Genomic DNA, 13,604 nt, shown 5'->3' with positions numbered 1-13,604 from the left:
AGGTAAAGGGAACACGGGCTGAGGGAAATACTTTTATTCCTGACTAGTTTCGTCTGAGTGGCTTCTTCAAAGGGAATTAACAATACAAAAAGTGACGAAATATCCTCATTGAATGCGAATCAGACAAGAAATGATAGTCTTAAACTGTCAGGAAGTAGATATAATTTGGGATTGGTTAGAAACTACTTCGCCAACCGTGTAGTCAATGAATGGAATAAACTTACTTCAGAGGCAGCGCAGTAAAGTACAGTTCGAAGTTTTTGAGTTATCTTTTATTCACCATAGATTATTATTATTTATATGTTTGTTTATTATCTATCATTATCTACTTATATCGTTTAACTGTTTACTTATTCATGTCTTTATTTTTTTCGCATACGACCTAGTTATGGACCAAAAGGTCTTCTGTCGGCATACTCTTCCTTTGTAATCCTTTGTAATTATCAAGATGTTTTACAAAAGTGAGGATATGAAAATAAGCATTACAGGATAAATGAAATCGTAGATGGTTTACGAAGTGCAATTCAAGAATACATGTCAACAGAGAAATTAGAAACTGCCAATATATTGACGTGGTTTCAGTGTCACCTAAAGCATAGTAAGCACAGTAATACAATTCAATACTCGCTAAGAACATAGTAAAGCTAGAAAAAAACATAAATAACAAGCAAAATGTTCCGAGTGGAGTTCCTCAGGGTTCAGTTCATAGGCAAATGCAGCAGAACGTCCAAACATGGTTACCCCCACCAGCTTACACACGCCGTCCACGATGGGATGGGGTGGAGGAAAAATAGGTCGAATTTTTTTTTCAATATTTCTTCCTTTTTATATCAGCAAAGATGGCACTACTGCCACCACAGATGAATTACCTCCACGACTTAATAACGTCCATGAATCAAACATCTTTTAGACTGATTTACTCATTCCCCGCGTCAAGGTGTGAGGAAAAGTTTGAGGTTTCTACACTAAATGACTTGGTGGATAGCGGTCTTTCTCTGTTTTTCTTACCGACATTTACGAAGCCGTCAGCCCCAATTTGAACTTTCTTCTTTACCGTAACACCTGAATATTCAAGTTCGACTGTGATGGGCTTGTTTTGTTCGCAGGGAGAGCCAGAGGACTTTGACTTCTTTACATTGTTGATCTTTGAAGTTCTAGTCATTCATATTTATATTTATATTTATATTCATATTTATATTTATATTTATATTTATATTTATATTTATATTTATAATATATTTATGTTTATGTTTATGTTTCAATTTGTATTTGTATTTGTATTTGTATTTATATTTGTATTTATATTTGAATTTATATTTGAATTTATATTTGTATTTATATTTGTATTTATATTTGTATTTATATTTGTATTTATATTTGTATTTATATTTGTATTTATACTTTATACTTTATATTTATTGATACTGATATCAATATTCATTTTCAAATCATATCTACAACATGTAACAATCATATTCATATTCACACTGTAATTATGATGATTATATTCATATGCGCACAAGAATTACAGTAATTATACTCACAATATACACCCATTTACCAGGAATAATCACATATTTAATGGTTATGACAATGCCTGTATTAATGACCACAGTGAGTGTTCGCAATGTTGGAGAGAAGAGATGAGGCAGACACCAATCCTCCTGAGACCGTCGGTCGTCGGCGAGCCGAAGAATCCCAGACGTCCAAGTTCTCTCTGCGAGCGGGAGACTTCCGTCCAGCGGGCCTCGGCTCGGCGGGACCAGTTTCTTTCACAATGACGCCGCCATGCAGACCAAGGAGCCTAACATCAACAGGAAAAGGAGGCGATCTGAAGACCAGGAGGGGCACAGGAAGAGAGGCCGGTGGGACATCAGCTTCAGCAGCAAGGACACTTACATGGTCGAGTTTAGCAAAGTCAAGGCCAAGTTCGAAAGGAACGTAAAGAAGGCCGACAAGAGGATAAATATGCTCTTCTTCGTGCTTCACAAGAACATGCGCAAGAGGTTCAGAAGCCACACCGAGGAACTCAGAACGAAGAAAGATTGAATAGAGCACCTCAAAGCTACTTGACAGACATCGTAGTCCTTGAAATTGCTGTCGACTGGTCGCCCGCCTCTCTCCTGTCGCTCGACATTGTTTCGGGGCGCGCTTTCGTCATCTCTCAAAAGATGATTATGTATCACTTCATTCGCGTTTTGCCTCGGAGGTCATTATTAAAGACCGATAATTCTATTTTCACTTAAAGATTAGTTTGTTTCAGCTTTCGTTGCTAGCGCTAGTCAATGTGATTCAATATAAAAAAGTTGATATATCAAAGTTTTCGTCAAAGAAGTCGAGATCACAAAGGTTTTAAAGCCTGCTTCCAAGTTCTTCCTAATGGAATTGTTTTCAAGCGTTTAGACAACGCCTCTTTTTCGTTAAGCAAACTTGTTCATTTAGTACATTCTATTAACTTAATTAGTACTGATACGTAAATTTGAGTGTCTAGTTTCATCATATCGTATGGTGCACACAATATACACCAAAATTCATTTATACCATTAATGGCACCTGTAAAGATTTTCTTTTATGTATATATATATATATATATATATATATATATATATATATATATATATATATATATATTACAAATGTTTCTTTAAAGTGAATAGAATAGACTGGCATCAGCTAGACCAAATTCCTTAATTGCATCAAATTTGAAAGAGAGGGTGCCTATGGGATATATGTAGTTATTTAGAGATAGACACATGTTTTCTTTGCACCCTCGAATACCACTGAGCTGAATAAAGTCCCCTGGCGTTGGCTAGGGCAGAGTTACTAAAATATACCAAATTTGATCAAGGGCTAATGGGCAGTCTACGTATCATTGGAAATGTACTTTATGTTTGTTTGCTTTTCTGGAACTAAGAAGCAGGAAAGTTCCCTGGAATGAGAAGAGAAGCCATGCACAACTTTTGTTAGATCAGTGACACAGGTTACCATATTGGCACCAATTTCCGGTTATTTCTGAAAAAGGATATGTATGCTATTTTTCAAAGTGAAAAAGAAAAACCTTTTGGAATGAAATGGTCGATTTTTCGAAAGAGTCTGCAGAGACCCGACGGACTCCAAAGGCTTCCGAGAACCTCCAAAGACTCAAGAAATACTTCGATATACTACGACAGACTGGCAGATCCCACAGACTCCAACAGAATTGAGAAGATTCCGACAAGCTGACAGTTTCTGACTAAGGAACTCTGACAAGCTCTGACAGGTTATGACAGAGTGCTGGACTGAAAACTTCTTCGATTTTTCTCAAAGACAGGCATTGTGCGTGCGTGTGTGTGTGTGTGTGTGTGTGTGTGTGTGTGTGTGTGTGTGTGTGTGTGTGTGTGTGTGTGTGTGTGTGTGTGTGTGTGTGTGTGTGTGTGTATGCGTGTGTGTGTGTGTGTGTAAGTTTTTTCCTAGTATGCCCCAAGAAGTTTTTTCAAAGATGACTAGAAATGCCTGACGTTAACCAAAATTGAAAGACTAAATACTAAAAGGTTAACACTTAATGTCTCCCTTAACTATGACCTATTCAAGGAACAATATCACCTTTAAAAGTCAAACTAAATTTACCCATAAGGCTTAACGTCGTCTGTCTTAGTTCCTTGGGGAGTATAAAGTCTCTCAAAGAGTCCCTTGAGGATTCGACTGCAGGACCGCCGGTCCATCCCCTGAGGAGCGACGCAGCCTTTGTACCTGAACACGGTGGTTTAATGATCCAGAACCGAGAGAAATAATCCAGTGTCATCCAGAATGGATATATGTAAGAGAATGAAACTCTGGAACGGGTGAATTACAGTATTAGCCCATCCGCCATTAGGAAGATCGTGGACCTGTGGATTACACTGTACGTCTGGCAAATCATGGTCGGTATTATTGTGATCTACTCCTAAATAAACTGAAAACATCAAAAGCTTTTTAAGGATGGATCATTGCGAGATTTCAACCTGTTTCGAGGTATGGTGTCCTGAAATCGTATAAAGATTTTCGCTACTTGTCTACAACAAGCTTGGTAGGCTGTTAACTATATATATATATATATATATATATATATATATATATATATATATATATATATATATATATATATATACACACACACACACACACACACACACACACACACACACACACACACACACACACACACACACACACACACACACACACACACACACACACACACACACACACACACACATATATATATATATGTATATATATATATATATAATGTATATATGTATATATTATATATATATATATATATAATGTATATAAGTATATATTATGTATATATATATATATAATGTATATATGTATATATTATGTATATATATATATATATATATATAAAATATCATGTATATATGTATATTTTATGTACATATATACACATATATATATATATATATATATATACATATATATATATATATATATATATATATATATATATATATAAATATATATATACATATATATATACACATATATATATCACAACTAACACCACAGTCGGACGAAAGAAAAAGTTGTGTAAGCGGAACTATATATTTCGATTGCTACCTGCAATCCTCTTCAGTAGTACAAAGTGGCAGGGAGGAGGCTATCTTAAGTAGCAACCTCTTACAAAAGAAAGGGAACATGAGAAAATAAAGAACATCACTGCCCCAACCCTAGTTGACCTGAGGCTGACCCAAGGTCGGGTCAGGGGGAGGGGGAGGAAGCTTGTTGACAATATTTTTGGTGATGAATAGTCCTGAAATGATGTCTGGGGTCCATTGACCCTTGGAAATATTCATCGTGGGCAGATAATCAATTAATGTTGATTCCACCATTTTCCTTCTGAACCCACACCCTGATTTATAAATGAGATCAGATTTCTCCCAGTCCATCCGGTGATTAAATTTATTAACGTGTTGAAACACTGCTGAATTTATTTGGCCATATCTAATCGACCTTTTGTGTTCATTTAATCTTGTCGGTAGGTCTCTTCCCGTCTGGCCAATGTATGAAAGGTTACAATCTTTACATGGAAGGGAGTAAACACCTGGGATATGTTCTTCCTTCAACCTCTGGTGAACATTAACAACTTTTTTATTAATAGTATTAGGGTAGTTATGAATTAAATTTACTTTCTCTTTGGGAAGAAACTTGGACAATTGACTGATGGACTCTGAGAAGGGGATGACTAGGGGATTTTGTCTCTCTTTCTTTAATTTAGTGGAAGGGTGTTTGAAAAAACTTGCTCTGGCTTGACTAAGGGCTTTATCCAGAAACCAATGAGGGTAGGCTAATTTTGTTAATTGGGACTTGATGGAAGTTAATTCGTGTTCTAAAAATTGGGGGCTACAAATCCTAAAGGCTCGGAGAAAAAGTCCCGAAGCTACACTCCTTTTAATGTGATCTGGGTGATGACTGAAGAAATGGAGGTAACTACCTGAATGAGTGTTCTTTCTAAAAACAGTAAAGGCAAGCTTATTCCCATTCTTCATGATTAAGATGTCTAAAAAGGGGATTTTGTCATCTTTTTCCCATTCCACTTTGAACTTGATGTTGGTTGTTAAATTATTAAGTTTATCTAGAAAAATATCAAAGGGACCCCAACTCTCATCCCAAAGAGTGAAAATATCATCAACGTATCTTAACCAAATCATACCTGGGGGTTTAATTGTTGGAAGAAGAACACTCTCAAAGTATTCCATGTACACAAACATCCCAGCGAAGGACCATACCCGTGTGCTGGGTAGCACACTTGATAATGGCCTTACCTGGACCCCACACTTCCGCAAGCAGGGAGCGAAGGCTAGGGCTGTGCTGGGTAAGCTCAGACGCTTCAAAACTGCAACACTGAGAACCAAACGTCGATTGTACCTAGCCCTCGTCAGACCGATTCTGTGCCAGTCCCCGGGACTAAGCCAGCTGACATGTGCCACTAATAACTACGAGCATCAGAAGGTTCAGAATGCCGCTGTCCAGTTCATCACGGGCTCGCGATGGAGCGACTTCAGAACCACTGAGTCTCTACACCAAATTTCCAACATCCGCCCACTCAACCAACACAAACACAAACTTCACTCAAGACACCTAGAAAAACTGCACGCCAAACACAAACATCTGATACAACATATTACACCTAGACCACACCGTACAGACTATCTGTCAGCTGCGCCCGTCCCACGTGCGGTGTACACGATAAAACGTGTATAACCGCACCTACAAGTAACACACCCCTTCACCAGCCTGACTGGTGATAACCGCAATAATGTAATAATAATAATAGTAATGGTAATAATAATGATAATAATAATAATAATATCGCTACTCAAACCCGACCTGGGGTAAAACAGGAATTCTCATGCCTTACCTGGGGCTAATCAGGAACGCCCTCTACACGCGGGAAGTGAAATCTACTCACTAACCGTAAATTACACACATACACCTCTCACGAACATAGCCGCATCCCACGCACAAACATATACACTTCCTTTTTCTTCGACTAAAATTCGTTTCCTTTCTCACTTTCTCTTATACTACATCTTCTCATTTCAGTTTACCTCCCACTAAAGATTTTTCCGTTTTTCCCCCTTTCTCTCCTACTACGTCTCCTACCATTTTCCAAACTTTCGTTGGTGATATAATATGCTCTTCCTCCCGGCATTGGCGCCACCGTCCAAGTTCCTAGCCCAGTTCTCCTAAAGCCACGACAACAAATAAGCCCCTAATCGCTCGCAATTCGCCCGGTGGCAATAGCCCTCTTTTATACACTACTATCTTTTCATTTTTCTACAGACATTCTTCCCCTCCCACAAAACCCGATCCCGCGCAAGCGAGGTGGTCTTTCCTTGGAATCCAGAATCCAGTACTACTGAAGAGGATTGCAGGTAGCAATCGAAATATATAGTTCCGCTTACACAACTTTTTCTTTCGTCCGACTGTGGTGTTAGTTGTGATTTATAAATGTGTTACTACATTTCTCACCTGTGATATATATATATGTTTTGCTTACACCATACGCACATACACCTACACACATACACACCTACACACACACACACACACAGACACACACACACACACACACACACACACACACACACACACACACACACACACACACACACACACACACACACACACACACACACACACACACACCTACACACACACACACCTACACCCACACACACCTACACACCCACACACACCTACACCCCCCCCACACACAGACACACACACACACACACACACACACACACACACACACACACACACACACACACACACACACACACACACACACACACACACACACACACATCTACACCCACCCACCCACACACACACAAACACACCTACACCCACACACACCTACACACCCACACACACCTACACACACACACACATCCTACACCCCCCCACACACCTACACCCCCCTCCCACACACACAAACACACACACACACACGCGCACACACACACACACACACACACACACACACACACACACACACACACACACACACACACACACACAAACACACACACACACACACACACACACACACACACACACACACACACACACACACACACACACACACACACACACACACACACACACACACACACACACACACACACACACACACACACACACACACACACACACACACTTACACACACACACTTACACACACACACACACACACACACACACACACGCACACACACACACACACACACACCGTCGTTGCACTCGCACGCTGTCGTCGCCGTCCGCCGTCGTCACCAAGAAGAAGGGGATTTACGACGAAAAACGAATCCTGGTTTGTATTGTAGGGGTGGGGAGTGATCGTGAGTTTCCGAAATGATATCTCTGCAGTGCTAGTCAATTGTATTATCATGGAAATAGCGAATATGAAGGAAAACAACCACTCGAGAGAGAGTCACGAAACAGAGCCATCTAGCGTCAGACGATCGAACTGCAATGTAAACAAATCCACGTGCGACGAAGTAGACTTCACAGGATTTAACAAATATGAAAGTCGATTATTAAAAATAGAGAAAGATATGAACAAAACTAGGACTCGGTGGGAGAATGAAATTATGGACTTAAGAAATGATATCATAGGGTTAAGGGAATGCTTAGCACAGGTGAATCACGAAATCTCTGACCTAAGAAAAACCAACTTAGATCTCACAAACGAGATCAAAGAAATGAAAAGGGATATAAATGAGCTGAGGAATGATAATGAAAAGAAGAAAACTAATGAAAATAACAGCAGCGACAATTTAAAGATAGAAGTGAACAACAGATTACATGAGTTGTCACAAAAGATCGAAGAGAATCTAGGTGAAGAAAGTATTCAGAAAATTAAGAAGTGGAAGGAAAACATCGAAAACAAGGAAACTGCTTTTAAAGAAATCGTCAAGCAGCAAATGCAGGATAATGCAAAAGACACAATTATCCAAGTGATTAATGAAAAAGCAAACTGGGTCAGAGATACAGTGGATAGGAAAAAATGTATTGTGGTCTATGGACTAAAAGAAAAACAGGGATTGGCGAGGTACATGAGAGAAAAAGAAGAAAAAGAGACAGCAGTAGAAATTCTAAATAAAATTCAGGGGGGGGGGAAGAGATTCAAGCATAGACTTAGAAGAGACACACAGAATCGGTCGCTACTCTAAAGATAGAAATCGACCTCTAAAGATAAAATTAAGGTCACAGATGGTAGTAGAAGACATCTTTGAAAAAGTAGGCAATTAGGCAAAGAGTGAAAAGTACAATAAGATATGGATAAAAAGAGAAATGAGTACTGAGGAATTAGAAAAAGAAAAGTCACTAAGAAAAGAAACCAAGAAAAAAACTTGTTGAGAACGGAGACAGAATGCAAAGAATTCCATTGGAGAGTAATCGACATGAGATTGAAACAGTGGCACATCAAAACGAAAAAAACCAAGGACAGAAAAGATAGTGGAGAAGGAAGAAAATTAAAAGTGGCCTACACTAACATTGACGGATTAATTACAGGTCTGAACAAACTCAATGATTATCTGTTAGAAGAAAAACCAGACATAATGGGAATTGTAGAGACTAAACTAAGAGGAGAAATACCATCTATTGATATTGGACAAGGGCTATACAATTACTGGATAAGAAACAGGGACAAAAAGCAGGGAGGGGGAATCATGTTCTTGGCCAAGAAAGACCTAAACGTGACAAAAATTGCAGAGGGCAAAGGTAATGTTGAACTGATCATGATAGAAGTCGAAGGCAAGAATATGGAAAGTAGAAAGTTTGTGGTGACCTATGTGCCCCCAAGAACGAATGCTTGGAAAGAAAACGAACACACAAAAATGCTAGAAGATACAAGAAAATCACTAAATGAGATACTAATGGGCAAAGGTAACCTAGTGATTATGGGAGACTTCAAATGCAAAGAAATTTGTTGGGACAACATGACAGTGCGAGGAGATGACGTGTGGGGCAATGTACTGCTAGACATGACCATGGAGTACACAATGACCCAGTGGGTCAGTGAAAACACAAGATACAGAAACAATGAAGAGCCATCAAAACTAGATTTAATATTTACAACGGAACCTGAAATAGTGGACAAAGTCTACTACAAGACACCAATTGGAAAGAGTGACCATGTACTCATCGAAACTGTACTAAAGGAAGTAATAGAGATGAAGAGGAGCGAAAAGCATAGGAAAGGAAGATTGATGTACAACAAAACAGACTTTGCAAAACTAAAGACGTTCTTCCAGAATGCAAACTGGGAAAAATTCTATATGAAAGAGACAACAGTGGAAGAGAAATGGAACATACTGTTGGCTAATTACAATGAAGGGGTAAACAGGCATGTACCAAGACAAAAGCGAGAGAGAGAGTACATTAAATGTTGGTTCAACAAAAGATGCAGTGAGGCAAAAGACAGAAGGGACAAAGCTTGGAAAAGGTGGAGAAAAGACAAAAAACAAAGCAAATGGCAAATTTATATAAACTATAGAAATGAGTATGTTAATGTGAGAAGAGAGGAGAAAAGGAACCATGAGAAGGATATTATAGATAAATGCAAAGATCAACCCAAGCTATTCTACCGGTATGTAAATGGTAAACTTAAAACCAAACAGGAACTAGTGAAACTACGCCAAGGAAATATAGAATACACAGAAGAATTAGAGATGGCCGAAATCATGAACAACCACTTTAAATCTGTCTTCACCAGAGAGAAAATACAAAATTGGGACGTAGATAATAACAAACATTCTCCCCACATGAGTGAATTTACAACATCACAAAAAGAAATATCAGAACATCTATCAAAACTGGACGTCAGAAAATCACATGGCCCGGATGGAATTGCAAATTGGATTCTAAAAGAATGCAAAGAAGAGCTAACGGACAAAATACACATCATAATAAATAGCTCACTCAAAGGAAGGAAAGATACCTAATGACTGGAAAAATGCTAACATTGTACCAATATATAAAGGAGGAAACAAGGAAGAACCCACCAACTATAGACCAGTATCACTAACAAGCACTATAGCCAAAATTTGTGAGAAAATCATCAAGAATAGATGGGTAAAACACCTGGAAGATAACAACATATTAAACCCAAGACAGTTCGGGTTCAGACAAGGTAGATCATGCACCACAAACTTGATATGCTTCTACTCAAGACTAATAGACATAGTGCAAGAAAGAAACGGATGGGCTGATTGTGCATTCCTACATACATACATATACCAAGGCTTTTTCCCCCTTACAAGGGAGGTAGCCAAAAAGGCAAAGGCATAAAAACACTCCCACCCATTTCATCCCTACATACACTCCACACCCCTCCCACCCTCCCTCTCATCTGAGGACCTCCTGGATGACGGGTCATCCCTGCACCCTGCCCACCGCCCTGGGTCAGAAGCAGTGTCGCAAGACACAGCACATCCACAGCAAGGCCGCTTCATTTAATCGGCGACCCCCCTCTCCGTCCCCCCTTGCATATAAGGAGAGGACGGGGAGAAAATCCCTTCGGGCTGCGTCAAAATTTACTCACACATACTACCCCACCCCCCTGCCCATTCCTCCTCATGCAATCACAACATCATCCATATACAACCATTCTCCACTCACCTCTGTCTTCCGTCCTCTCCCTTCCTTCCTCAACAGACATTCCCCTCTTCCCCAAAGCCCCCTTCACCCCATCCATCCACCTCATCCTAGGACGTCCCCTCATGTTCACTCCCTCCACATCTGCCTTCCATACCTCTTTTACTAGTCTTTCTTCACTCATTCTTTCCATGTGTCCAAACCATCCTAGTATTCTTTCATCAACCCTATCTCCCAAATCCTTTTTCACCCCTGTTCTCCTCCTCACCTCCTCATTTCTCACTCTATCCAGCCTAGTAACCCCCACCATACTTCTCAGACACCTCATCTCAAACACATTCAAACTCCTTCTCTCTTCTTCTCTTATGTTCCACGTTTCTGCCCCATACAGTGCTGTTGGCACAATCACTCCTTCATACAGTCTCCTCTTCGCATCCATTCCCAAATGTCTATTCCTCATTACACTCTTTAATCCACCAAGGCATTTACTCGCTTCTCTCAATCTACATTCTACCTCCACCTTCACTCCACCTTTTCCTGCTACACTTGCACCCAAGTATCTAAAACTATCCACTTCCTCCAGTCGCTCTCCCTTAATGTTCACTTCCAGTCTACTGCCACTTTCACCCCTTGTACATCTCATCACCTTACTTTTACCTACATTTATCTTTAGCTTTCTTCTATCACATACTCTCCCAAACTCTGCCACCAGCTTCCTCAATCCCTCCTCTGACCCTGCCACAAGCGCAGTGTCGTCCGCAAACAACAGCTGGCTCACCTCCCACTTTTCTCCATTTTCTTTAACCATCTCCAATCCCTGACCCACTACCCTAGCATTCACCTCTCGCACCACCCCATCCATGTATAAGTTGAACAGCCAGGGCGACATAACGCATCCTTGACGAAGTCCCACCTTTACCTCAAACCACTCACTCTCTCCATTTCTAATCCTGACACAAGCTCTACTACTCTCATAAAAACTCTTGACAGCTCCCAGAAGCTTTCCTCCTATCCCATATATCTGCATAACCTCCCACAGTGCCTTTCTGTCTACCCTATCATAAGCCTTTTCCAGATCCATAAAAGCCCAAAAAAACATCCTTCCCCTTTCCTATAGCTTTCTCACATATCTGTCTTACCACAAAGATCTGATCTACACAACCTCTACCTGTCCTAAATCCACACTGTTCCTCACCAATTACTCCTTCTGTTCCTCTCCTAATCCTCTCAATTAAGATCCTCCCATAAGCCTTCCCTACTACACTTAACAGGCTAATCCCTCTGAAACTACTACATTCACACTTGTCCCCTTTTCCCTTGTAAAGAGGAACTATACAGGCACTTCTCCAGTCCTCCGGTACTCTACCCTCTCTCCAGCAAACATTAAATAACCTCACCAACCAGTCCACCATCACTGAACCTCCCTTTTTCAGACATTCTGCATGGCATCCATCCAGACCAGGTGCCTTACCTGCTTTCATCATCTTTACAACTGCCTTCACCTCATCCTTCCTTATTTCTCCTCCATTCTCCTCACTCATCACTCTCATTTTCTTCGCATTTCCCACTGCAGCTATCTTTCCTTCCCTATCCTCCTTCACATTTAGCAACTCCCTAAAATATTCTGCCCATCTTCCCCTTACTGCCATCTCTTCCATTATCATCTCTCCATCTGTACCTTTTACCTTTTCTTCTCTACTTGATTCGCCTCCTCTTCCTCTCTTTATTTCTTTCCAAAACATCTTTTTATTACTTTCAAAATTTTCTGTCATACTCCTACCCCATTTCACATCTGCTCTCCTCTTTGCCTCCTTTACCTTTTGCTTTACTTCTCTTTTCTTTTCTTTGTACGTCTCATATGACTCCCCCGTCCTCTTTTGTAACCAATCTGTGAATGCTCGCTTCTTCTCTTCTACAACCTTCTTTGTTTCCTCATCCCACCATTCACTACCCTTTCTTCTATTTCCCCCTGTCCTTCTTGTTCCACACACCATCCTTGCACACTTTAAGACTCCCTCCTTGAACCATCCCCATTCCTCCTCCACACCCATCTCTGCTCCATCCTTTACTCCCTCCCACTCCTCCTTCAGCTTCTTTTCGTACTCCTCCTTTTCCTTTTCATTCAAGGAGTTCACTCCAACAACCTCCCTACCTTTTGTCCCTTTCCTCTTTCTCCATCTATCCTCCACTCTCAGCTTACCTTCCACCAAAAAATGATCTGATATTCCCCCACCCTCTCCCCTTAGCACATGTACATCCTTAACTCTTCCTATCATAATCCTATTTACCACTACATAATCCATTAGCGCTCTATCTACCACCCTTCCCTCCACCACCCTCTCCCATGTGTACTTATGCTTAACTTTCTTCCGAAACACTTATTTGCTATCATCAACTCTCTTTCTAGACACATTTCCACCATCAACTCTCCACTACGATTCTTTCCTGGA

This window comes from Oratosquilla oratoria, unplaced genomic scaffold (assembly GCF_046742065.1).
Source record: "Oratosquilla oratoria isolate Oo_2021 unplaced genomic scaffold, ASM4674206v1 SCAFFOLD161, whole genome shotgun sequence".
Taxonomy (NCBI): domain Eukaryota; kingdom Metazoa; phylum Arthropoda; class Malacostraca; order Stomatopoda; family Squillidae; genus Oratosquilla; species Oratosquilla oratoria.
Note: the sequence above shows the minus strand (reverse complement) of the source record.